Source organism: Rhinatrema bivittatum, chromosome 2 (genome assembly GCF_901001135.1).
Source record: "Rhinatrema bivittatum chromosome 2, aRhiBiv1.1, whole genome shotgun sequence".
Taxonomy (NCBI): Eukaryota; Metazoa; Chordata; class Amphibia; order Gymnophiona; family Rhinatrematidae; genus Rhinatrema; species Rhinatrema bivittatum.
Window position 1 is genome coordinate 72,786,220 of NC_042616.1, and position 24,963 is coordinate 72,811,182.

Consider the following 24,963-nt stretch of genomic DNA (forward strand, 5'->3'; position numbering starts at 1 on the left):
TGCAGTGCCCTATCCCGGTTACCGGGGGTGTTGTGATCTTCTTGCACACATCCCGGTATCAGGAATAGGGCACTGTGTGCAGGAATATCATAACACCCCTGGTATTAGGGATAGGGCACTGTGTGCAGGAAGATCACAACACTCCTGGTATTAATAGAGATAGGGCACTGCATGCAGGAAGATCACAACACCCCTGGTATCAGGGATAGGGCACTGTGTGCAGAAGATCACAACACCCCGGAGGACTGAGGGTCAGGCAGCTCCCCCCTGTCTGTGAAGCCAGCCTCTCACTAGTAATGTAGGGAAGGAGCTGTTTCAGCCTCACCATCCTCCCCCCCCTCACCCACACACCATTCACTGGCTGGCACATGGGGGAGGGGAGGAGTGAGGGTCAGGAAGCTCCCCCCTGTCTGTGAAGCCAGCCTCTCATCAGTAATGCAGGGAGGGAGCTGTCTCAGACTTCACCATCCTCCCCCCCCCCCCCTCACCCACACACCATTCACTGGCTGGGAAATGGGGGAAGTCTGGACTGAGGGTCAGGCAGCTCCCCCCTTTCTGTGAAGCCAGCCTCTCACTAGTAATGCAGGCGGGATAGGGCACTGCATGCAGGAAGATCACAACACCCCTGGTATCAGGGTTAGGGCACTGTGTGCAGGAAGATCACAACACTCCTGGTATTAATAGGGATAGGGCACTGTGTGCAGGAAGATCACAACACCCATGGTGTCAGGGTTAGGGCACTGTGTGCAGGAAGATCACAACACCCCTGGTATCAGGGTTAGGGCACGGTGTGCAGGAAGATCACAACACTCCTGGTATTAATAGGGATAGGGCACTGTGTGCAGGAAGATCACAACACCCCTGATCTCAGGGTTAGGGCACTGTGTGCAGGAAGATCACAACACCCCTGGTATCAGGGTTAGGGCACTGTGTGCAGGAAGATCACAACACCCCTGGTATCAGGGTAGGGCACTGTATGCAGGAAGATCACAACACCCCTTGTATCAGGGTTAGGGCACTGTGTGCAGGAAGATCACAACACTCCTGGTATTAATAGGGATAGGGCACTGTGTGCAGGAAGATCAGAACACCCCTGGTGTCAGGGTTACGGCACTGTGTGCAGGAAGATCACAACACCCCTGGTATCAGGGATAGGGCACTGAGTGCAGGAAGATCACAACACCCCCTGGTATCAGGAATAGGGCACAAGTTCTAGTCATATTGACTGATCACATTACTTTTTTTGTCAACTACCAACAGTTTTCATTTCCCATCCCCCCAACCATCACCTCAGTTGGAACCTTGGTAACATCAATAGATAAGAGGGCAGCCAGCCAATAGGAATACATATTCATTCCTAACTGACCTTTACTGACCTGGAAAGTGTCAATAATTTGTATCATTTTGTGTTAGTGTTCCTGAGTTTCCATTTCCATTTCCCATCCCCCCAACCATCACCTCAGTGGGAACCTTGGTAACATCAATAGATAAGAGGGCAGCCAGCCAATAGGAATACATATTCATTCCTAACTGACCTTTACTGACCTGGAAAGTGTCAATTTGTATCATTTTCTGTTAGTGCGCACTAACTCCCGTTAGTGCGCACTAACACGATTTAACGATTTTTAACGATAAATCATTAGAATTTCTATTGTATTGTGTTCTATAATGATTTAAGACGATATTAAAATTATCAGACAATAATTTTAATCGTTGAAAAACGATTCACATCCCTAAAAATGAGGTCCTGCCCTGAAACTGAAGAGGGATTTCTTCTGGACTTCTACAACAGCAGGAGCCAGCTTTACGCTAAAGAAACTGGCATACGAGCTTGATGATGTGTCACTGCTGCAGAGTGCAGATAACAGTGAGTGTTTTTCTCTCCAATCTTCTGTGTTCAGCGAGAGAGAAAATGTTGCTGCAGAGGTTGCAGTGAAAGCCAAATTTTCCTCCACTGATTTACATGAAAAATCTTCAGAGGGATAGCCGTGCTAGTCTGGTGTAGCAGCCCCTCAACCTCAAAAGATACTCATCAGCCGCTGCAAATAGTGCAAGGACACCAACCCAGGAGCCAGACCTTGCCAGAAAAGGAGATGCCAACACTTTCCACATATTATCCCAGACAATGCCATCACTGGACACAACATCATCAGCAACATGCGGGACACATTCTCCTGCTTTTCTTCCAATCTAATATATGCCAACACCTGCCAGCAAAGTCCCGCTTCTGTCTACATAGGACAAACGGGACAATCTATAAGGACAAGGGAAAAGGATTTAAACCTGAGGTTAGAAATGACAACATTCAACCTTCCTTGACATTCTCTATCTGACCTTAAGGTTGCCATACTCCTACATGAAAACTTCAAAGGAGCACTCCAGCCTGAAACTGCTGAATTGGAACTCATTAAAAATCTAAATACCATCACCCAAGGGCTGAACAGAAGCAATGGATTCATGCCTCACTACAAATATGCATAAACTGAACTGTTGTCTGATCGTTCTGTCTATTCACACTTACCTCAGTTGTCAGTAGGCTAAACTACAATCCTATTCACACTCTCTCCACACCGTTTCCTGCCTTTTCCCATGTCTTCTCACTGTTCTGTATATATATTGAACACATCAACTGTACATCATTTCATGCATCTGATGGTGTGGACTGTGTCCTCGAAAGCTCATGCTTTAATAAAACAGTTAGTCTAAATGATTCCACTCGACTCCTAGTGCTTTTTTATTCAGATGAAGAGTCATTACTTTTTTCCCCTGAAATAGAAGCTATTGATAGTGTACCAGATGGGAAAAATTTGGGAGGCCTTTATAGTAGTGTGTTAGCCACCTTATCCAGTTCTTTGATGGGGAAGGCAGGAGAAAATTAGGAAGTGGCTGAAGAGCAGGCAGCACAGTTAGAGAGCACATCTGATGCCCTTGGCAATGTTCCTCAGAGTCCACCCACTATATCAGCTCCAGTGGCAGCATCCTCTGCTAAGTATGTAGAGAAGGGATCAGAGTGGACTTGGAAGATCTGGAGACATTTCTAAATAAGGGAAGGCCCACGCTTTGCAAAATGCAAGCACATGGCAAAGACACAGGTCCTGGCAAACAAATGGGGCATTTAACTAACACTGGCATGCTTTATAAGCCACAGAAGCAGCAGCCCTTAGGACTAGCATCTGGGGAGTTTGGAAGTGGCAGAAAAGAGGAAAAGTGTTTCCCAATCTGATCCCATGCCCTCAACCCTTTCCATCATTCAGGTAAGAGGCAAGCAGCCCCCTGCCAAACATGAGAAGTGAAAAGCTACGATGGAAGAAATGGAACAGGTTTCAATAGCAATGCCCCAGGACAGGAGAGAAGCAGCAGTCAAAGTTAGAAAAAGGGGCAGTTCTGAAATAAATGCCCTTGATAGCCAGCCCCTGCAGCTAGTAGGGAATGAGGGCTTGAAAATAGAACTACAAGGATAAAAGTGAAGCAAGATGTTTTGAGGATCCTCCACTAGCAACAACCTCCACTTTCAACAAATGCTAATTTTCTCTCAGAGAGTAACTGCAAAGAAATGACCAACTTTTGCATTCATTCTGCCCTGTCATTCCAGTCCATACTGCCAAGGATATACTGTTGCAGTCCATCACAGGGGATGACCACCTCAGGGACAAAAGGACTAGTGCAAGACAATAATTGTCAATGTCTTCTATTACACTCAACCCTCCTGGATAGCTGTGCTTGCAAGATCTTTGTAGGATTGCTCCCAAGCTGTTCCTAACAAGGTCCCATAACAATGCAAGCATTCACTGATACCAATACAGCTGATGGCTGAACATCTATAAAATGCTCATCCACTGCTAGAAACATAAAGTGGCTCCATTGGGACTTGAACCCAAGACTTTCTGTGTGTGAAACAAATGTGATAACCTCTACACCATGGAACCATTTCTTTGTCTGATGGCTTCCTTATTACACTTTCAAACACCTATCCAGTTATTTTAGAATACTGTTTGAATAATTCATGGGATAATCGCCTCAGCCACCATTCACATTCTAACATTTTTTACTCTTGGCAAAAAATAGATCTTCCAAGAGCCATCCCATCTACCATGAAAAATTTGTTTTACTAGAGTCACTGCTGAATTCTTTTTACCACACAAGATGTTGGCTTAGGAGTTTACCTAAAGCTTCCATATTTCGTCTCCAGTAACCATTCCCACACTTCTTCTGGGGAAGACGATATCTGCTATGAATTCGCATGAGATCAAGTAGCAAGCATAGAAGGAAGGGCCTGTAAATCTATCCCACGCATATAGATTGTGGGTATCCTGAAAACCTGACAGGTGGGGTTTTCACTGCACATATATGGAACCCATTGGTCTTCAACTTGCTTTTTCGGTCTCTAAGTAATCCTTGCACTCAGACTCATGCCTGTTTCTGCAGCAAGTTAAAAATGGCTCCACTGGGGATTGAACCCAGGCCTTTCTGCGTGTAAAGCAGATGTGATACCCACTACACTATGAAACCAACTGATTTGTTCTTTTAATCTGTGAGCAACCGTCGAACCCTTGATGCATGCCTAAAGGAGGACTAATTGAACAAGCATCTCAGCTAGAGAAGTGCATTCATTGAAAACAAAATATAAAAATGAAATCAGTGGAGCCAACTTGTTTCTTTTTTATTTATTTATTTTATTTATTAAAAATTCTTGTATACCATCGTTCATAATATACATCACAACGGTTTACATGTTACAAAATCATAAAATCAAACTGAAATATCTAAAAGGTACAGTAAAATATCATAAAAAATAAAATTGTTAATCAATTATTAATAAAAGAACATAAAACAAAGATAAAAATAATGTTTCTTTAAACCAATGAGTCCTTTTTTTCAAGATAGTCAATATAAGCCTGTTCGAAAAGCCATGCTTTTAGAGCTTTTTTAAAAGCTTTAAACTCTGACTCTAAACTCTTAGGGTCCAAAATGAGCTGAAGGGGACCCGTGAACTAAAGGAATCCTACTTGTTTCATTTCTGTCAAACAGAATGATTTCTATAAGCAATTATAGTCAAAAGACCCATGGAAATCATAGGCATAGCAACAGTTGCAAATATATGGAGAAAGGTTCATACACTGTGGAGCGGGCAGGCTGCAGAGAAGGGATGGATTGGCATACCGTCAAGCAATGAGAGTTATGATGTATCGCAGCGGAGCATTTTCCTAGTCTCCTATAATTCCGCAGAGCAGGTTACAGTGATGCTGAGCTCGAAGAATGAGCATGTCACAGCCTTGCTCTGCATTGTTTCTCTAGACATTGTCTGTGTGAAAGCATAGCTCTGAGCTCTCTCCGAGTTCTTGGTAAGGATTTTTGCTGTGGCAGCCCATTAACACAAGACAGGAAAACAAACCATGGAGGCAGCATGGCATCACAATATCTCTGCATCATTGTAGATTTGTGTTGCTTCGCTTGCTGTTCTGTTTATCCTTTTTCGTGATTGAAGCCTTAGCTACACTTCAGATTAGTTATTTATTCTCTGTATGACTGCCAGTGGGCACAGTGTGGGCAGTGGGAGCTAGGTAGTACTGGGCATAAGCGAGCAGTGAAGGCAGGCCAGAAAGTGCAGCATAACAGCCTGTATTGTGAAGCCTGTCTGTGACAGAGAAATAGTGCAGACAGAGCAGACAGGATGACACTCACTGTTTGCCTGGCAGAAGGCAAAGTGTGTGCAGTGGGCACTAGCCAGTGGGCATTATAATACCACGGAAAAATGTTAAATCCTTGTTGTAATCTTAACATCCTCGGTGACATATATACAATGATGTGAGGGAGAGGGAAAGGCAGAGCAGATGAAGTAACTTTAAATGTGTCCAAAATTGCACACTTTTGCACTGGCACCGGCAGGTAAAAACCAAAAATGAGGTCCTGCCCTGAAACTGAAGAGGGATTTCTTCTGGACTACTACAACAGCAGGAGCCAGCTTTATGCTAAAGAAACTGGCATACGAGCTTGATGATGTGTCACTGCTGCAGAGTGCAGATAACAGTGAGTGTTTTTCTCTCCAATCTTCTGTGTTCAGCGAGAGAGAAAATGTTGCTGCAGAGGTTGCAGTGAAAGCCAAATTTTCTTCCACTGATTTACATGAAAAATCTTCAGAGGGATAGCCGTGCTAGTCTGGTGTAGCAGCCCCTCAACCTCAAAAGATACTCATCAGCCGCTGCAAATAGTACAAGGACACCAACCCAGGACCCAGACCTTGCCAGAAAAGGAGATGCCAACACTTTCCACATATTATCCCAGACAATGCCATCACTGGACACAACATCATCAGCAACATGCGGGACACATTCTCCTGCTTTTCTTCCAATCTAATATATGCCAACACCTGCCAGCAAAGTCCCGCTTCTGTCTACATAGGACAAACGGGACAATCTATAAGGACAAGGGAAAAGGATTTAAACCTGAGGTTAGAAATGACAACATTCAACCTTCCTTGACATTCTCTATCTGACCTTAAGGTTGCCATACTCCTACATGAAAACTTCAAAGGAGCACTCCAGCCTGAAACTGCTGAATTGGAACTCATTAAAAATCTTAATACCATCACCCAAGGGCTGAACAGAAGCAATGGATTCATGACTCACTACAAATATGCATAAACTGAACTGTTGTCTGATCATTCTGTCTATTCACACTTACCTCAGTTGTCAGTAGGCTAAACTACAATCCTATTCACACTCTCTCCACACCGTTTCCTGCCTTTTCCCATGTCTTCTCACTGTTCTGTATATATTGTACACATCAACTGTACATCATTTCATGCATCTGATGGTGTGGACTGTGTCCTCGAAAGCTCATGCTTTAATAAAACAGTTAGTCTAAATGATTCCACTCGACTCCTAGTGCTTTTTTATTCAGATGAAGAGTCATTACTTGTTCCCTGTACGTACCCAGATCAGTCCAGACACCTGGGTTGTGACTCCGCACCAGCAGATGGAGACAGAGTAAAACCTGTCGGGCTCCCTACATATAGTAAGGTGCCACCCACAGCCCCTCAGTCTTTCTCTGTCTCCAGCAGATGGGGCAGGTCCACCTACAGTCTCTGGGATCCCTGGTTCATGTTTTCGTAGTTAGTCAGGGATAGTTAAAAAAAAAAAAAAGAAGAAAGAAATACATAAAAAGGGTAAAAGACATTCAGAAGAAGAAAAGAGAAGAAAATTCTCCTCTGGTGTAAGTCTCCCAGGGGGGTTGGGAAGGTTCTGAGAGGACCATCCCCCCCTGGTTGAGACCGCTGCTGAGGGTCGAGGACCAGGCCGAGGTAGGCAGCAGCGTCGGGGGTGACACCGGGAAGCCCGGTTCACTCACCCCCGCTGGAGCAGAAGATTCAGGACCCAAACCTTTGAATCTTATTATCATAATAAATCCTCTTAGCTATAATAATTTTTTTACGATAATGGGCAAGAAAGATACGATAATTAGTTAATGCTAAAATAGTTTTTTTATTTCTTCCAGATTCTTTCTTTTCTACGTAATATAAGTTTTAATTGTCTTAGATCATTATTGTACCAAGGATTCTGCTTTTTAGTAAGTTGCACTGCTTTGAGTCTTAGTGGATTTATTCTGTCAGCTATTTCTTGAGTTGTCTTATACCACATCTCGGTAGGATCTAGAGATGCTTGGGATTTAGATGGGTACTCAGTTAATTCTGACTGAAATACTTCGGAATTATAGGGTTTCCTATATTCAAAAGTACATAACTTTTTTTCTTCAGTTAGAGTGGGCCTGATATAGGAAACTTTAGAACAAATTAAGTAATGATATAACCAGGGGACAGGCCCGATGTGTATTTTTTCATGTTTAATTAGTGTTGGATTAACAAAGATTCGATCCAGAGCATGTCCATGAATATGAGTTGCCCATGGGGTTAACAATTCTAAACCTAAGGCTTGCAGGGCTTCGACTAATATACAACATGAAGAAGAAAGAGGAGATGCATTCATGTGTAGATTAAAATCTCCTAAAAGAATTGAAGGCCTGTCGGGGTTGATATTAAGAGTTAAATATTCTATAATTGGTGAAATATTAGTTTCTAATAATCCTGGGGGGTTAGCGGACTGCATATCCTTTTGCTATCAGCAAGCAGGCATTCCACTTCAAGACCGTGTCAAACCACACTCTGAGAGGGTCATGGTGACTTCAGTAGCACACCTACGATCGGTGCCGCTTCCTGACATTTGCAGGGCTGCCACCTGGAGTTCTCTCCATACCTTTACAGCCCACTTTTGCTTGGACAAAGCCGGAAGACAAGATTCCATCTTCGGCCAATCTGTCCTACGCAACCTATTCACAACTTGACGTACCAACACCCTTCCGCCTGCCCGGTAGGGTTCAGGATGCCCTCGGCCAAAATTCACCCCAGTCCCAGTGCCTTGCACACCTGGGTACATTTGGTGCATACTCTGACATCCTCAGCTCGGTACTCACCCATATGCGAGGACTACCATCCTGCTTGTCCTGTGAGAAAGCAAATGTTGCTTACCTGTAACAGGTATTCTCACAGGACAGCAGGATGTTAGTCCTCACAAAACCCGCCTGCTGCCCCGCGGTTTGGGGTTCGTTATGTTTCTTATTTAATTTTTCGGCACTTCCTGTAGCTTTTTAAACAAGACTGAAGGGGGACTCCTGCTGGCTGCAGGGTTAGTGCCATGCTGGGCATACCCAGTAGGGGCCAGTCAAAGTTCTAGAAACTTTGACAAAAGTGTTCCGTGATTGGGCTCCATCCTATGATGTCACCGATATGTGAGGACTAACATCCTGCTGTCCTGTGAGAACACCTGTTACAGGTAAGCAACATTTGCTTTCTCTGCACAAAGAACCCCCCCAGTCAGTTTCAGTCCCCCCCCCCTCAAATAAACCTATCATTGTCTTTATTTGATAGCATCGTTCAACCATTGGTTCTAGATGGGAGTGAGGTCTGGAGTCTACACAGAGTGGGACAGAATCTCAGTAAAACCCTGCACCTCCAGTTCTGTAACACACATCAGAACCACAGAAATTCCCTCCGCAAAGCAGGTAGAACATTTCCCCATTACAACTTTATCAGTCAACAAAATTTATATTCAAATTGTAATGTCACCTCAGGAAGAGCAACATCCACTCCCTTCCACTGACACTTTGTAAAGTAACATAAAACTGTGAAAAAAGACCCTCAGAATCTATAAACTTCCAAGACTCAAACAGCAAAACCCTAGCTACGAAAAGGCAGCTCTACAAATATTACACCAGGCCTAAAATACCAATGCACCTCCTATTGGGAAACAGAACAAGCTGAATTGCTACAGATCCCCACACAGGAACGACACGCAAGCAGAATTCCTCCCCTCGGTCACACGTACAGAACATGGACAGACCCTCGCCTAATACAGAGCAAGGGACCACAAATCAGAAACAGAAACATGCGGACAAAACGTGAAGCCAGATTCTATAAGCAGTGCAATACTGGAGGATGAGAAATAGAAAGGCAATCCTTCCTGCACTCTGCAAAATACCAAAACAGAAGAGAGGGGACTGTGAAGGGGGTGAATTTGGAAATGGGGCTAGTGAGGAGGTAAAAAGGGGGAATGGGAATGTAGGTGGGAGATCAGAGAGACAATAAAGGGGCTTGGCCATGCCGGGAGAGGTGAATGACAGGGAAGGAACTGGGGCCGGTGAGAGAGGTCAGAGGGCTGGGAGAGGATGAGCAGAGAGGGTGAAGATGGGAGGAATAAGAGCTTGAGAGAGAAGTGAAATCAAAGGGGGAAATGAAGGGGCTGGAGAGGGGGGTGACAGAGGGAGATGGAAGGCTGGCGGTCTAAGTGAGAAATGAAGAGAGTAACGCTCCTTCCACTGCCTTTCAGCTCCTCCCCAGTCCCCTTAGGTCTTTCCATCTCACTCGCTCCCTCTCGCTCTTCAAAAGCTTTTCCTCCTTTTTAACCCTCCATAAAAGGCTTTTACGCTTTCTCACCCCTCTTCCAAGGCTTTTCCCTCTTCTCAACTCCCTCCCTTCAGATCCCCCCCCTCTTCTGACTCCCTGCAAATGTTCTCACCCCCTCGCCCTATATGCTTTCTACCCCTCAAGCCCTTTTCCCTTTGTACCTTGTACCCGCCCCTCCCAGGGCCGGTGGAAGCACTAGGCGAACCAGGCCTGGGCCTAAGGCCCCGAGTATTAGGGGGCGCCGCGAGCAGTGGTATCCCGAGGGGAGCCAATACCCATGGGCGCAGGGAGGCTCGTGCGGCCGCCGGTGGACCTCATCCCACGAGCGGCTGAGCAGCGACACCTAGCAGGCAGATCGGCAGAGCCGTGGCGGAGCTCACGTCACCACGGCCCGAAGAAAAAAGTCGCGTTTAAACGTGCAGGTGCTCCTCCTCCTTCCTGAATGCGCGGCCCCGGAAGAAAACATCGCTGCAAAATGAGGCCGCATCAAGGCGAGCTTGCCTCAAACTGCAGCCACGGCAAAGACCCAAGACCCCTGGCTATCTACTTCCCCTGTCAAGAAGGGCTGAGTCTGGACAGGGATTACCAAGTCCCCGCTCGCCCTGCTCCAACCGAGGGATAGCCCAGGAAGGAACCTAACACCTCGGGGAGCCAAACTCTCTTCTTATCTTTTTTTTTTTTTTTTAAACAATTCCAGACTGCAGGTTTACACCTCTACCATCTGCTGGAGACAGAGAAATACAGGTCAATACTGAAGGACTGCAGGTGGCCCTCTCAGTTATGTAGCAGTGCCTCAAAGTTTTGTTCTCTGCCTCCATCTGCTGGTAGGGATGCATAAACCCTCTCGTCTGGACTGATCTGGGGTACTAACAGGAACCTATTTCCTTAAAAGATGAAATGAAATGCCTAATGTCTCTTTTGCCCTGTATCTTTGTCTTGATTATATTGTAAGCTCTACTGAGTAGGGACTGTCTCTTATATGTTTTGGTAGAGTGCTATGTACTTCTAGTAGCACTATGGGAATGATAATTAGTAGTAGAAACTGGTTTGTACCTTTAGGAATCACTGTCCCATGGGTCCATGTCATCACTAAGAACATAAGAAATTGTCATACTAGATCAGACCAAGAGTCAATCAAGCCCAGCATCCTGTTTCCAACAGTGACCAAACCCAGCATTCCTGTTTCCCACAGTACCCAAACACTAAGTAGACCCCATGCTACTGATGCTAGGATTAGACAGGCTATTCCCTAAGTCAGCTTGATTAATAGCAGTTAATAGACTTATCCAAACCTTTTTTAAACCCAGCTACACTAACTGCACTAACCACATCCTCTGGCAACAAATTCCAGAGCTTAAGCTGAGTGAAAAAGAACTTTCTCTGATTAGTCTTAATGTGCTACTTGCTAACTTCATGGTATGCCCCCTAGTCCTTCTATTAAACGAAAGTGTAAATAACCGATTCACATCTACTCGTTCAAGATCTCTCATGATTTTAAAGACCTCTATCATATCCCCCCTCAGCTGTCTCTACTCCAAGCTGAATAGCCCTAACCTCTTCAGCCTTTCCTCATAGGGGAGCTGTTCCATCCCCTTTTTCATTTTGATCACCCTTCTCTGTACCTTCTCCATGGCAACTATACCTTTTTTGGGGTGCGGCGACCAGAGTTGTACACAGTACTCAAGGTGCGGTCTCACCATGGAGTGATATAGATGCATTCTGACGTTCTGTTTTATTCACTCCTAATAATTCCTAATATTCTGTTTGCTTTTTTGACTGCCGCAGCACACTGAGCTGATGATTTCAATATATTACCCACTATGATGCCTAGATCTTTTTCCTGCGTGGTAACTCCGAATATGGAACCTAACATCTGTAACTACAGGAATGTTTATTTCCCTTTAAATTTCATCTTCCATTTGGATGCCCAATCTTCCAGAATCGCAAGGTCCTCCTGCAATGTATCACAATCCATTTGTGATTTAACTACTCTGAATAATTTTGTATCATCTGCAGATTTGATAACCTCACTCATCATATTCATTTCCAGATCATTTATAAATATATTGAAAAGCACAGGTCCAAGTACAGATCCCTGAGGCACTCCACTGTTTACCCTTTTCCTTTTTTTTTTTCAAAATAATTTTTATTGGGAGGATACATGAATAGGCAGTGAATCCCACACTCAGTAGATACAACCAATATACTAAACATCCAATACAACACAAGTTGTTTAAACAAACTAACAACAACAGAGACCTCCCTCATAACTACAGCCTATCTGTTTTTCCTGTTTTCTCCCCATACCAGTTCCCCTCATACTACTAACATTTGCACCTCACTTTGCCTCATGCACACCACACGCCATTCACACCACCACACACTACCCTTCCCTCCCCTTCCCCCCTCCACCCCCTAAGCCCCCTCACTCTACTGAGACCCTGGGTTGCACCATTCAAGCTCATAGCCACTTGCCCGCAGCCCTTCTTGAACAGCTGTCGGCATCAGAAGAACACAAGCCTGCCAGCAGGCCCAGTACAGTTTATCCGACTTCCGCTTGCCCAGTACAAAGTCTAAACGTTCAAGTTGGAGAAACGAGGCCATTCGCTGAAACCAGGACAGGACTGATGGGAACCCGTCCCGGGCTGTCCAGTTGTTTACCCTTTTCCACTGAGAAAATTAGCCATTTAATCCTACGCTTTGTTTCCTGTCTTTTAACCAGTTTGTAATCCACAAAAGGACATCGCCTCCTGTCTCATAACTTTTTAGTTTTCTTAGAAGCCTTTCATGAGGGACTTCGTCAAATGCCTTCTGAAAATCCAAATACACTACATCTACTGGTTCACCTTTATCCACATGTTTATTAACCCCTTCAAAAATATGATTTGTGAGGCAAGACTTCCCTTAGGTAAAGCCATGCTGACTTTGTTCCATTAAACCATGTCTTTCTATATGTTCTGTGATTTTGATCTTTAGAACACTTTCCACTATTTTTCCTGGCACTGAAGTCAGGCTCACTGGTCTATAGTTTCCTGGATCGCCCCTGGAACCCTTTTTAAATATTGGGGTTACATTAGCCACCCTCCAGTCTTCAGGTACAATGGATGATTTTAATGATAGGTTACAAAATTTACCTAATAGATTTGAAATTTCATTTTTTAGTTCCTTCAGAACTCTAGGGTGTATACCATCCAGTCCAGGTGATTTACTACTCTTCAGTTTGTCAATCAGGCCTACTTCATCTTCTAGGTTCACCGTGATTTGGTTCAGTTCATCTGACTCATCACCCTTGAAAACCATCTCTGGAACTGGTATCTCCCCAGCATCATCATTGGTAAACACAGAAGCAAAGAATTCATTTAGTCTTTCTGCAATGGCCTAAACTTCCCTAAGAGCCCCTTTAACCCCTCAGTCATCCAACCGACTCCCTTATAGGTTTCTTGCTTCGGATGTATTTTAAAAACTTTTTATTATGACTTTTTGCCTCTACGGCCAACATCATTTCAAATTCTCTCTTAGCCTGCCTTATCAGTGTTTTACACTTAACTTGACAATGCTTATGCTTTTTCCTATTTTCTTCAGATGGATCCTTCTTCCAATTTTTGAAGGATTTTTTTTGGCTAAAATAGCCTCTTTCAGCTCACCTTTTAACCTTGCTGGTAATCGTTTTGCCTTCCTTCCACCTTTTTTAATGCATGGAAGACATCTGGACTGCGCATCTAAGATTGTATTGTTATAACTATTTATATTTTTCCAAACAAACAGAGAAAAGTACATAGAAGCAATAACTCATATTGCAGTGAGGTACATGGCAAAAGATAGTACATAGGGGAGCAAACGATTGAGGGACAATAGAAGTGGAAATAAAAAAATAACCCTAAGTGGCACCACAAATTAGCTTAAGTATCATTCAAATAATCAAGATATGGCCCCCAAGTACTGGTAAATTTAGCATGCTTACCCTTAAGACTGTATCGTAGCTGTTCCAGATCAGCAATAGCCTGTATTTGTGAGCGCCAGTGAGGCATACTAGGGGTGACTTTTTTTTATGAATGAGAGTGATCGTAGCATCAGCCATAGTGCCCAGGGAATGCCCCCCACCACCAGTAGGGAACCCATCAGGGCCAGGACATTTACCCTCCGGTAACAACTTGATAGCTGCCTGAATTTCAAGCAGAGAAATTGGGGCCACCATAAGATTCTATTTTTAAACAATGTCTACACCTGTTGTACACTTTTAACCTCTGCAGCTGCACCTTTCAGTTTTTTTCTATTTCGCTCATTTTATCAAAGTTTCCCTTTTGAAAATTTAGTGTTAGAGCTGTAGATTTACATACTGACCCCTTCCAGTCATTAGTTCAATGTTATCACGTTATGATCACCATTGCCAAGTGGCTCCACCACTACCACTATTACCTCTCTCACCAAATCTTGCGTTCTACCAAGAATTAAATCTAAAATTGCTCCCTCTATCGTTGGTTCCTGAACCAATTGCTCCATGAAGCAGTAGTTTATTCCATCCAGGAACTTTGTCTCTAGCAAGTCCTGATGTTACATTTACCCAGTCAATATTGGGGTAATTGAAATCTCCTATTACTGCACTGCCAAATTTATTAGCTTCCCTGATTTCTCTTAGCATTTCATCATCTGACCATTTTGGCCAGGTGGATGGTAGTTTACTCCTATCACCGTACTCATACCCAACACACATGCGATTTCAACCCATATAGATTCTAATGAGTATTTAGTCTCTTGTATGATCTTTATACTGTTGGACTCTATAGCCTCCTGGATATAAAGTGCCACACCCTCCAAGTTGATCCTATCTTTGTGATATAATTTGTATCCTGATATAGCACTGTCCCGTTAGTTATCCTCCTTCTACCAAGTCTCTGTGATGCCAATTATGTCTATCTCATCATTCACCGCTATACACTCTGACTCTCCCATCTTACTTCTTAGATTTCTGGCAATGGCATACAGACATTTCAAAGTGTGTTTTTTATTTGTATTAACAACCTGCTTTCAGATGATAGGGATAATTTGGATTCTTTACTTACAGGCACATGGACTACGTTTGCATTTATTGGAACCTCTCTGTTGGGATGCCATAGCTCTCCTATTTCATTAGTATCCTTCAAAGATACATTCCTCCGAACCGTTTAAAAGCTGCTCTATCTCCTTTTTAAAAGTTAGTGCCAGCAGCCTGATTTCATTCTGGTTTCCCAGTTTCTTACAAAACTGAATCCCTGCTCCCTGCATCATCGTCTCATCCATGAATTGAGACCCGAGAGCTTTGCCTGCCTCTGAGGACCTGCACCTGGAATGGGCAACATTTCAGAGAATGCCACCCTGGAGGCTCCAGATTTCAGCTTTCTACCTGAAATCCTAAATTTGGCTTCCAGACCTTCTCTCCCACATTTTCCTATGTCGTTGGTGCCCATATGTACCTCGGCAGCCAGCTCCTTCCTAGCACTGTCTATAATCCTATCTGGGTGACGCGTGAGGTCTGCCGCCTTCGCACCAGGCAGGCAAGTTACCAGGCAGTCCTCATGTCCACCAGCCACCCAGCTAGCTACATTTATGATGGCCGACCTAACCCTTCCCTCCTGGGCAGTAGCCCTAGGAGTCTTGTACTCAGTGCAAGAGGACAATGCATCACCTGGAGAGCAGGTCCTTGCTACAGGATCATCACTTCCTGCTACACCAAGATGATGTTCTCCAACCGTGAGACTTTTCTGATCCAAGGCAGCACCGGGTGACGTGTGAGGTTGCCACCGTCGCACTAGGCAGGCAGGTTACCAGGCAGTCCTTCCGTTCATCAGCCACCCAACTATCTACATTTATTATGGCCGACCTAACCCTGCCCCCCGGTACTGTAGAGGTTACATGGGGTAAATCAATCAGGAGCCTGAGTTGTTTTTTTTTAATTTAATTTTATTTATATTCCAACTTTCAGCACTTCAAAGTGGATGACATTCAGGTACTGTAGTTATTTCTCTATTCATAGTGGGCTCACAATCTGACCCTGAGGCCACAAGGAGTGGTGACAGTGGTATTTAAACCCTGGCTTCCCACTGCTCTAACCCTTAGTCTTTTATAGCCAGCGAGCAGAGGTGTTTCAGGGATCGGGCTGAGGCAGAGCTGGAGGGGCAGAGTCAGCAGAATTTCAAATGTCTCTCTGGTACAGCACAAAAGTCGAGCCACGCACTTGGAAAATTATTGTTGGTGATGAGCAGGAGTTTTACTTGTTATTTGCCTGGTATATTGAGAGAAGGTTTTTTTATTCAGATGATCTTCAGCCGGGCAGCAGTATAAGAGGGCAGTGTTCCACTGGCACCAGGAGCTGGAGCTGAGGGGATGAATCCCAGGACCGATGTCTTCACCCTGCTGCTAAGTTCTGAGAGAGAGAGACTGTAACACTGAGAAAGAGATGCTCGTTTCAGCAGACATTGCACTGCTGCTGAGGATCTGTAAGAGTGATAGAACGGGCTGAGAGAATGAGAGTTGGAATTAGCAGAAAGAGAGAGAGAGACCTGTTTCAGCTGGGAAGTACAGCTGTGGGGTGACAGGAAAAGGTTGCACAGGACCCTCCTATCTGACTGGGAAGGAAGCAGCATTTCACTCTGCAGACAAACTGTTAAGTACCAGTAGTTACTGCTCCTTTCCTTTTTTCCTCTTTGCTGTTTGCAGTTTTCCAAGCCTTTTGAGTTAACTGTAAATCCTTTTCTTATATATTAAAACATTCATTTATTAGCACTGTTTCTGTGAAGGATTAGTGACAGGTGAGTTAGTACTGAGTATCAGCAGGGTCCTGCACCAAGTCTCACACAGTTCTTTCAGGTTTTTGTGTCAGGTAGAGCTGGAGTAACCAACCAGCATCTGAATCAGTGAGGAGGTCTTCTGACCACAGATTGTGCTAATAAATAAACATTTGACTGCTATTTAGTGATTCCTCAATTGTTATATTTATTGTTTTGTCTTTTCTGGGTCCCTTTTCTAAGGTCTAAGCACCTCCCAGAGGAGGACCTAGTTTAGGGTAGTGAGTGGACTAAACCATTTGCTATGGCTCACTGGAGTAACTATAGAGGGCAGACAGTTCCCTGTGCTCTAGGGACTCCTCGTCTCTGAGAAATCACTGATTAGCACTGTGAAATCCCTGAATACCAACAAAATATTTCTTCATTTATATTTATAAACTAATAGGTCCATTCAGCGGTGCTGAGAGCAGGAAGTTAGCTAGACTTACCCAGGTACGGGTTCCCGCTGGATAGACCCAAAGACAGTGGAGTAAGTTTATCTATCTCACTTCAGGGCTGCTACCCAGCTAAACATAAGCCCCACACCCGGTCATCTCTTTTTATTCAGGTAAGTTAGCCATTCATTGGCCCACAATTTTAACACTTTGCGGTTTGTCCAGCTAAATTCCAAACTCAGCCGGACAAATCCGCTGACCAAGCACCTTTAAAAGTATTACAGGGCACGAAGCGATGTTTTCAAAGTCTCCTTACCGGTTTTTTTTCTTCGAAGCGCATGCACTGCAATCAGACCAAACACACATGGGATGTCAAGGAGAAGTAAGGGAAAGGAAAAGGGGAAGCATAAACAAGACAGAGAAAGGGGAGGAAAAGTAGAGAACAGCAAAGGCAGGTGGGCAGAGAGGAAGGAGGAGGGAGATATAGAGAAGGGAGGCATGGGCTAGGGGAGAGGAGGGAGAGCAGGGAGAGCATTGGAAGGAGGGTGGGAGGAGTTGATACAATAACAGGAAGGAGCAAAGGAGTAAAAGATGAAAGGGGGGAACAGGAGATAAGGCCGGGAGATTGATGGGAGAGGGAGGAGGGGAGATGCAGAGGGGGAGGCATGGGGTAGAAGAGAGGAGAGAGAGCAGAGGGAGCAGTGGAAAGAGGGATGGGAGTAGCTGCACCGGTGCTGAAGTTTGCAGGACGAGCGGAACCGGAAAGAGAAAGAAAGGAGATATGTGAGCATTTCCTGATGTCCTACTTTCCATCTGAGGTACAGGCATTGATATTGTTTATCACAAAGTTAATTGTGCCCATTTCTGTATTCAAAGTAAGGGGTAAGTTTTCAGAAGAGCTGCTAAGTGACCACAAGAGTTGATTCCGTTTACTGGATAAATTTTCAATCACAGCTTGGCGGCTGGAAATATTCCCAAATTTAGCTTAGCCGGTTCAGCACTGAGAAGCCTCCTGAATACTTACCCTGAGCAGCTCCAGAGGATCTAACCTCACTGAAGGGCCTGTCCCTTAATCTAAAAAAAATACCCACCTCTACCCTGACTCCCAATCGCTCGGTCATTTTTGATGCAGGCTTGTCTTCGTCTGTTAAAGAAAGGTTCAAACTTTAAATTGTGTAAGGCTGAATGCACATCACCATTATATACAGGGAAGACAATAATGAAAGCCATTTCTGGGGATAAAGTGCTCTTTTATCCACAGAAATAGGCTATTTGATTACTGTCCATCCTCTACACAAGTAAAGGTAGGAGCATATAACAAGGTATATTTCTGGTTTGGAGTTCGGACAGGGGGAAAACTATATGCAGCCCAGCTAAACATAAGCCCCACACCCAGTCATCCCGTTTTATCCAGGTAAGTTAGCCATTCATTGGCCCACAATTTTAACACTTTGCGGTTTGTCCAGCTAAATTCCGAATTCAGCCGGCCAAATCCGCTGACCAAGGACCTTTAAAAGTATTATAGGGCACAAAGCGATGTTTGCAAAGTCTCCTTACCGTTTTTTTTTCTTCGAAGCGCATGCACTGCAATCAGACCAAATACACACGGGATGTCAAGGAGAAGTAAGGGAAAGGAAAAGGGGAAAGGGGAAGCATAAACAAGACAGAGAAAGGGGAGGAAAAGTAGAGAACAGCAAAGGCAGTTGGGCAGAGAGGAAGGAGAAGGAAGATATAGAGAAGGGAGGCATGGGCTAGGGGAGAGGAGTGAGAGCAGAAGAGCATTGGAAGGAGGGTGGGAGGAGTTGATACAATAACAGGAAGGAGCAAAGGAGAAAAAGATGGAAGGGGAGAACAGGAGATAAGGCAGGGAGATTGATGGGAGAGGGTGGAGGGAAGATAGAGAGGGAGAGGCTTGGGGTAGGGGAGAGCAGAGGGAGCAGTGGAAAGAGGGGTGGGAATAGTTGCACCGGTGCTGAAGTTTGCAGGATGAGCGGAACCGGAAAGAGAAAGAAAGGAGATATGTGAGCATTTCCTGATGTCCTACTTTCCATCTGAGCTACAGGCATTGATCTTGGTTATCACAAACAGGCCAATACAGTAAGGTGCGGTAGAAAGAGGTGCATTAGTGCCGGGTGCACACCTGCGTTTGCCGCACGCACAGTTTGGATCACATACCGCTCGAGACTGTATTTAAATGGCAATCTTTGCGTGCCTTGAAGGCTTTATGCATAAGCAACACGAAATCAGACGAAAAAGAAGAGTCTGAAGACAAATCTGTCTGATGCCCCTCAGGGACCTCTGGATTGGCAGCACAGCTGGGTCTCGCAGGTTTGTCCCCCTTAGGGACTCTGCGTTGTGGTGACAATCGCGGTTGAGGGTCGTCCTCCCCCCGTGCCGCTGGCGCCTTGGGGCGTTCCCACGGGAACGGGTCGGCACCTGAAGAATGTAAGTTCCCAAATGCTCCGGTCACTGTTTGGACCCTCACCAGGTCCCTGCCCGTGGCCGCAGAGACTCCCTTGCCTCCGGAGAGGCAATCGGAACACAAATTGTCCCAGGACAGTTGCGCCCGCGCGGTGCCGCAGGCCCTACAAGCGGCCCGATGCGGCATGCTGCAGCAAAAAACAGCCCCGAAAATCGCTCGGAAGGTGGCGAAAATGGCGCGCAAGCACCCAAATGCGACCGGAAGGGAAGGAGAATGAAGCCCCGACAGAACACACACAAAAAAATGTTAACTTTTTTTTTTTTTTAAATATACTCGCCCAATAGTCTCCGGGTCCTGGACCTACTGGGGGGAGTGAGCCGGGCTCCCCGGTATCACCCCCAGTCACGAATTCACGCTGGCAGGAGGGCAAAGCACCCCACACCTCAGCGGCCTCGGAAACCAGGGGGGATGGTCCCCTCCGGACCTCACAACCCCCCTGGGAGGAGGGAGACTGGACCTGCAGGCAAACCACTGCGCTCCTATACCTTATTCTAACTTTATCCTTCTTTTTACCCAGCTAACAATACTATCTAGAACTGAAAAACTAGGCCTCAGCACAGACTGTAGGTTCTGCACCTCCTCCACCTGCTAGGAGACAGAGGAATACTGCCAGACTGTAGGTGGCACCAGCCTAGATAAGGCATAGATTTGTTTGATAAACTTCTGTCTCCAACTGCTAGAGGGGGGGCAAAACCCAGGAGTCTGGACTGATCCGGGTACGTACAGGGAATTTAGCTTAGCCAGTTCAGCACTGAGGAGCCTCCTGAAAACTTAGCCTGAGCAGTTCCAGAGGATCTAACCTCGCTGAAGGGCCTGTCCCTTAATCTAAAAAACATACCCACCTCTATCCTGACTCCCAATCGCTCGGTCATTTTTGATGCAGGCTTGTCTTCGTCTGTTAAAGAAAGGTTCAGACTTTAAAATGTGCAAGGCTGAACGCACATCACCATTATATACAGGGAGGACAATAATGAAAGCCATTTCTGGGGGTAAAGTGCTCTTTTATCCACAGAAATGTGCTGTTTGATTACTGTCCATCCTCTACACAAGTAAAAGTAGGAGCATAGAACAAGGCGTGGGCTTTTTCCCGTGTAGTTTTGTAAATATTTCTGGTTTGGAGTTCGGACAGGGGGAAAACTATATGCAGAGCTTTCCTTTAACACCGTGCCCTCACAAAAAGCAGGCAGGGGTATTTTTGAGGGGGCAATAAACAAAGCAAATCTAGATGTGTACTTTTGCATTCCTTATCACCTCAGGTTAAAATTCACATGGGATTGGCCAGACCTTGCATACTTTGATTATTTAGGTCAAGGCTGGGAAACATCCAGACCCAGATGAGACCCACAGCTCAGTCCCAGGCAGCCACTGCCAGAGCCCCAAACCAGAGGTTCATGGAGGGAGCTTTTGCTCCGTGTCTCTGACTCACCCCCCCCCCCCCCCCCATAATCAAATATTCACGGCAGGAGCGAGCAGGATCTGCTGCCACAGCTTGGGTTCATCTCCCCACCTTGTCCTTGAATGAAATATCCATAAGGACTGGAGAGTGGCACGAGAGCTCCTGCCTCATCCTTGGCTCCTTCTTGCAGCCTCCCACCCCAAGAAAAACTGAGAGAGGCAAGACTCGCTTTCAATTGCTTCCCCTCCCCCTTTATAATCCCACACAATGTTTGTTTTGGTTAAATAAAGGCCGCAGTTTATTATAACATGACCCGAGCCCCTAACACTTAATACACTATTCAACATATACAACCCCCCCCCTTTTATCCCCTTCTTAACAACTTGCTCCCCACCTCGACCCAGTGGTAGAGCTACACCCATAGAGTCCATTTCCTTACCCCGCCTCGCACCAGCGTGGGTAAGTACCCCGGCCTCTGAGCTTCGGCCCCCCTCTTGTTCATTGGCCACCTCATGTAGCAGCCCCACGCTACACGAGATACCTCCCCCCCCCCCCAATGCCTTTTAACAACACATAACAAAATCAACCATATTGGGCTGGGGTTACCCGCCACTGTGACAATCAATAAAGACAACACACATTGAATAACATCCAATGATTCTTCCGTAAGGGAGGGAGGAGGGAATTTATTCCAGCCTGCTCCCTCAGCCCTCTCGCACCCAACTGAGGCGCGAAAGGGCTCTCTGCCATAACTAACTATTACCCCAACCAATCCCAGCTCCTCAATTCAAAATACTTCCTTTTCATTGGCCCCTTAGCTTTACTTTCTCCCCCTCCCCTTTCCCTCCTAACTTATAATTTAATCCTATCCTACCGCTCGCTAACCCCCGTTATTATCTGCTAAGCAATACAAGATTGCTTAGCCTTCACTTAAATGCTCACAGGGAAAACAGAGCAAGAGCTGTGCTGCTTCTGGCTCTGCCCCTGCCACACAGAATGAAATATTCATGGCAGGAATGAAGAGCACACATCACATCTCTTCCTTTACCTCCCTGGAATAAAACATTCTTAGCAGAAGTAAAGCAAAAGCTGCTTCACCTGACACTCGGAGGTTAAACCCTTGCTCACTTGCTTGGACCTTGAAGATCCTAGCAAGCACTGCAGAGGCCTTGCCTGCTCCTGCACTTGTGCCTCTCTCCTGACAACCTCCCACCCACCAACTGGGTTTCCCAAGTACCCTACCACATGCTCCTTCATGAGGGCTTTCTGAGGACATTGGGACTCCCTAAACCTGGGGTTTCACAGTATCCAGACAAATAAAGAAGGCACATCCAAAAAATACCAGAATCACTGAAAAACTCACTTACCTAGGATCCACAGTGCTAATAAACAGAGCTTGTTATGAAGACTGTATTACAAGCAGGGGAAGAAGAAAAGGAATTTCACAGTAACTCCAACTGGTTTTTAAGTGAATGTTTTTGCAGAGCTGAATGCTGCACCTGTCTCAGTCGGCTCTGAGGGTGCTGATAGGATCAGCTCAGACTGTACAACTGGCTGGGCTTCTTTAGCTTTACAAACTCTCCCTGTCTGTCCCTATTAACCCACAGCTCTATCTCTCCCTCAGGGACCCTCTAATGGTAATAAAAGGGAATTTTACATGGGAGGGAAATAATATTAACCACTAAAACTGTTTTGCTAAAAGGAGAAGTAAGGGAAAGGAAAAGGGGAAGCATAAACAAGACAGAGAAAGGGAATGAAAAGCAAAGAACAGCAAAGGCAGGTGGGCAGAGAGGAAAGAGAAGGAAGATATAGAGCGTTCACCCAGCAAGATAGGAACCAATCTCTTGAAGAGACAGCGTAGTCCAGGCAGAAGGTCTGTGGCAGATAGTGAAGAGACGAAGTGATGGTCACAGGAACATGGAGACGTTGCAGGCATGAAGACCCAAGAGACGCTGGAGGCATGAAGACACAGGAGACGCTGGAGGGATGATGACACAGGAGACACTGGAGGCATGAAGACACAGGAGACGCTGGAGGCATGAAGACCCAAGAGACGCTGGAGGCATGAAGACACAGGAGACGCTGGAGGCATGAAGACCCAAGAGACGCTAGAGGCATGAAGACCCAAGAGACGCTGGAGGCATGAAGACACAGGAGACGCTGGAGGCATGAAGACCCAAGAGACGCTGGAGGCATGAAGACCCAGGAGATGCTGGAGGGACGATGACACAGGAGACACTGGAGGCACGACACCAAAGCACAGGGATCACAGCCTAGGAGCAACAGAGGACGTCTGTTGCAAAGAGCAAGAAAGAAAGGAGTTGCCTGGTTTCAAACCTCTACTATGGTGATGTCATAATCAGACATCATAATCCTGAGCTGGCTTAGCTCTCCAGCTGCAGCCCTTAAAGGGACCTAACACTTTGCTTTCTGGCTATAGTTTTCCCCCTGTCCGAACTCCAAACCAGAAATATGCCTTGTTATATGCTCCTACCTTTACTTGTGTAGAGGATGGACAGTAATCAAACAGCCTATTTCTGTGGATAAAAGAGCGCTTTACCCCCAGAAATGGCTTTCATTATTGTCCTCCCTGTATATAATAGTGATGTGCATTCAGTCTTACACATTTTAAAGTCTGAAACTTTCTTTAACAGACGAAGACAAGCCTGCATCAAAAATGACCGAGCGATTGGGAGTCAGGGTAGAGGTGGGTATTTTTTTAGATTAAGGGACAGGCCCTTCAGTGAGGTTAGATCTTCTGGAGGCTTCTCAGTGCTGAACCGGCTAAGCTAAATTTGGGAACATTTCCATGCTGGTAATCAGTTTGCCTTCCTTCCATTTTTCTTAATGCATGGAATACACCTGGTCTGTGCTTCTAGGATGCTACTTTTAAACAAGGCCCACGCCTGTTTTTTCTAACTACTTTTCTCATTTTCTCAAATTTTCCCTTTTGAAAGTTTAGTGCTAGAGCCATAGATTTACATACTGTTCCCCTTTCAGTCATTAATTTAAATTTGATCATATTATGATCACTATTGCCAAGCAGCCCCACCACTGTTACCTGTCTCACCAGATCACCTGTCTCACCTTGCTGGTGGCTGAAAGGAATCAGTAAGTTTTTGCTTGGGACATTGTCTTTTTTAAAAGTATTGGGGCAACGTTAACTATTTGGGAATATTATTTAGTGTGTTTGTGCCTTTAATAGTCAGAAAGGCAGTGAATAAACAAGTTAGACTGTATTTTTAAATAGTCAGTCAATAAGGTAGCAGTAGGTAGGCAGTGAATAAACAAGTTAGACTGTATTTTTAAATAGTCAGTCAATAAGGTAGCAGTAGGTAGTGTGTTTATTTTTAAAAGTCTGCAATACAAACTGAGTGTTTGTATTGAAAAAAAACCCCACAAAAAAAAAACAACCAACCCAAAAAGTATCCAGAAGCTAGAAATAAGGTAGGAGCAGTATATACCTAAGTAGAAAAGTTGAATAGTTCAGCTCAGTTACTCACCTTGGAAAGGTGTTGAGGTAGTGTGATTGGGTTTGAATAGGCACCAACATTTGTTAATCAAGAGAGCAGTGAGTCACTCAGGCTGACTAACTGAAGTTAAGACTGTTTGTATTTCCCAACCCCCCCCCCCCCCCCCAGGTCATCCCTTAATTTATAGGCAAGTGCCACTTTCACAAAAAAAAAAAACAAAAACCCCAACAAAACCTTTATTGAGAATTCGATCAGAGCCCAGTAGGCCACTACCGGGCTCTGATATCCTCAGTGAGAAAGGACAATGCATTACCTGGAGAGCAGGTCCTTGCTACAGGATCCTTTCCTGCTGCACCTGGTTGATGCTCTCCAATCATGAGACCTTCATCCTCCAAGGCAGCACCAGGGCTGTCTGAAGTTGGGACTTGACTACTATGTCCCTGAAGGTCTCATCTATATACC

The 24,963-nt window shown here is 45.3% G+C and overlaps 1 long non-coding RNA gene and 2 other non-coding genes across 6 annotated transcripts; all 3 read right to left on the reverse strand.

Annotated features, from left to right (window-relative positions):
* Positions 1-3,853: 3,853 nt before the first annotated feature.
* On the reverse strand, positions 3,854-3,926 carry TRNAV-CAC. The gene has a single exon. It is a non-coding gene; the product is annotated as a tRNA-Val (tRNA).
* Positions 3,927-4,436: 510 nt separating this feature from the next.
* TRNAV-UAC lies at positions 4,437-4,509 on the reverse strand. The gene has a single exon. It is a non-coding gene; the product is annotated as a tRNA-Val (tRNA).
* Positions 4,510-16,399: 11,890 nt separating this feature from the next.
* LOC115084047 lies at positions 16,400-23,004 on the reverse strand. 4 transcript variants are annotated; one of them, XR_003854459.1, is made up of 3 exons: positions 22,850-23,004; positions 20,475-20,527; positions 16,400-17,884 (listed from the first exon to the last, which is right to left on the reverse strand). It is a non-coding gene; the product is annotated as an uncharacterized LOC115084047 (long non-coding RNA). The 4 variants fall into 4 exon arrangements; XR_003854460.1 differs by lacking the exon at positions 22,850-23,004 and adding an exon at positions 22,396-22,518; XR_003854458.1 differs by lacking the exons at positions 20,475-20,527; positions 22,850-23,004 and adding exons at positions 18,242-18,294; positions 18,708-18,842.
* Between the last annotated feature and the right edge of the window lie 1,959 nt (positions 23,005-24,963).